This window comes from Orycteropus afer, unplaced genomic scaffold (assembly GCF_000298275.1).
Source record: "Orycteropus afer afer isolate SDZICR_OR568_19922 unplaced genomic scaffold, OryAfe1.0 scaffold00846, whole genome shotgun sequence".
NCBI lineage: Eukaryota > Metazoa > Chordata > Mammalia > Tubulidentata > Orycteropodidae > Orycteropus > Orycteropus afer.
In genome coordinates, this window is record NW_006922433.1 from 91,081 (window position 1) to 94,248 (window position 3,168).

The window sequence follows — 3,168 nt, forward strand, 5'->3', positions numbered from 1 at the left end:
TTTTTATCTTTCAGGGTTTTATAGATACTATTCCATTGTCTTCTTGCCTGCATGGTCTCTGCTGACAAATCAGAGCTTAGTCTTATTGGTTGTCCTTTGTAGGTAACTTTTAATTTTTCTGCCGTTGCTCAAAGGATTTTTTCTTTGTCTTTGGTTTTGATGAGTTTGGTGATGATACTTCTTGCTAATTTTCTTTTGTGTCTATCCTGTTTGGGGTCTGTTAGACTTCTTGAATGGATATATCCTCATCTTTCATCATACCAGGTAAATTCTCTTCCAACAAATCTTTGAGAATTTTTTCTGTCAATTTATTTGTCTCTTCCTGCTCTAGAATTCCAATTACATGTAGGTTTTTTATTTTATTTTATATTTTGATGGTATCCCACATGAACCTTAGGCTTTCTTCACTTTGTTTTGATCTTTTTTTCTGATTGATTTCTTTCCAAAGAAGTATTGAGGTATTTATCTTAAATCTCAGTAATTCTGTCTTCCATTGATTCAATTCTAATCCTTTGCCCTTTTGATGGCATCCGCAGTAAACTTTAGGCTTTCTTCATTTTGTTTTGATCTTTTTTCTGATTGATCCCTTTCCAAAGAAGTATTCATATATTTGTCTTAAATCTCAGTAATTCTGTCTTCCATTGATTCAATTCTACTCTTTGCATATTCAAAGTGTTATCTATTTCTGAAAATTTAGTATAAATATTCTGGATTTCTATGTGTAGATTTTGTATCATTTCTAATTTTTCATTTGTTTTGTCATTCTGTTCTTGTTTTGTCTTTCAAAATTGTTCTAGGTTTTTCTCTGTGTTTTCCTCAATTTTGTCAGTGCTTTCCTTGATCTGTTTCTCAATTTGTTGAAGGTACCTAAATATAATTCTTTTAAATTTCTTATCAGAGTTCCCATGCTACTTCCTCAGGGATGTATTTTGAGTCTGGTCCCTTGTTTCTCCTGCTTTATCTTGCTTCTTTGTATGAACTGTGATGCTCTGTTGTCTTAGAGGTATTGTGATGTTTTTGTGTTTATATTTAATTGTTGATTGTATGTTGGAGTGAGTTGCCCATGATTTTCATTTTCTTTCTTTTTTTCATATGCTATCTATGTAGGCAAGATACTGTACTCTCCTCTTTTCACTAGTTGGCAGCTCTTACACACTCACCACCTGCTTCCTTTCCCATTGTTAGCCTCACATATGTCCCTGTCATACTTAGCAAACAGAGCCTATTCTTAGGTCCCTGGAATCCAAATGAGAATGCCATCACTTTAAAATCCAAAATGGCCACCATTTTTAAAGATTAAAAATGGCTGTACCCTCAGTCACTTTAAATATCTAAAATGGCTGCTGCTTGTAAACATTCAAAATGGCTACACCCTTGGTCACTTTAAATATTCAAAATGGCCACCACCTGTAAACATTCAAAATGGCTGCACCCTCTGGACAGCCAAAAGTCCACAGCTCAGGTAGTCTCCCTCCTTGCTGTTTCCCTTCTTAGTCATAGGCCACCAGGACAGTCATCCCTGCAGCCCCAGGTCACCAGGGCTGATCTTTAGGTCAATTCTCAGGTCCCAAAACCACTTGGAAATATTCAGGCTGTTGGTCTCATCAGAGTAGCTGATAGTCCACTGCTCCCACTGTCTCCATACTCACTGCTTTGTTAAGGTTTCTCTACTAGTTGGTGCCTAATCCACTTCTGTATAGTTCCTTTCAAAACTCAAGGCTCCAGGATTATCTTCTGTATCTCTGTCAATTGGTTTCTCTTTTCTTTGTTGAAGAGGGTCTGTGTAGCTTGTCTGTCTACTCCGTCATCTTACCAGAAGTCTCCCTTGCCATATTTTTTTAATTATGATACTCAACAATATTTAATATCTTTAAATTGGGTAAGGAATTTGAAGATTCAGTTATTGTTAATCAACCAAATCCTACCTGATTTATGAAGTAGAATACATTATTGAAACTTGCTGAATAAAAGAAAGGTGAATTCAAGCAAAATTATGCCCAATGAGCCTCAAATATTTTCAAGTGCTATTTTGATATTTGCTAATCACTCCTCTCATAAGTTTTTGTGGAGTTATGATTTTCTGTAGGTTGAGAAGTGTCACCCTCTGGTTTGAAAATTGTCATTCTTTGTACTGTATGGTTTTGTCACAAGAAAAGAGTTGCACACCATTCATTGGTCAGTTTGTGGTACTGTGGTGGCTTGCATGTTGCTATGAGGCTGGAGACTATGCCCCCAGTATTTTGAGTACCAGCAGGGTTCTCCATGGTGCACATTCACTGGAATGGAGATTCCAGACTAAGACAAACTGGGAAGAAGGACAGAGCCATCCACTTCTGAAAGAATTGGCCACAGAACACTTTATGAATCACCATGAAACACTGTTCGATAAAATGCTGGAATTCTTTATGAGTAGCAGTGAAGTATTATCTGATGCACTGCTAGAAGATTAGCGCCTCAGATTGGAAAATGCTCAAAATATGACTGGGGAAAAGTTGCTCCTTAAAGTACAGTTTACCTTAAAATATTTGGAAACAACACATATGATAAGGCACTTATCTCTAAAATTCATAGAAAACTTAAACACCTCAATATCAAAAAGATGAAGAATCCAATTGAAAAACAGGGAAAAGGTATGAACAGACACTTCACCAAAGAAGATATTCAAGTAGCAAACAAACACATACAGAAATGCTTGCAAACATTGGAGTAATGCAAATTAAAACAATGAGATGTCATCTCACTCCAGCAATAATAGAAAAGTTCAACAAGACAGAAAACAACAAATGCTGGAGAGGGTATGGAAAGAGTGAAGTTCTCATACACTGCTAATGAGACTGTAAAACAGTACAACCACTATGGAAAGTGGTATGGTTCTTCCTTGAAAATATGGAAATAGAAACACCATTTGATCCAGCAATTCCATTACTAGGAATATATTCTAAAGAGGTGATACTTTGGACACAAATAGATATATGCAGACTCATGTTCATTGCAGCACTATTTACAATAGCAAAGACATGGAAACAACTTAAGTGCCCTTCAACAAATGAATGTATATCCAAACTATGGTACATACACATGCTAGAATGTTTTGCTGTTGTTGTTAAGTGCCATCGAGTCATTTCCAACTCACAACGACCCCATGCACAGCAGAACGAAACACTGCCC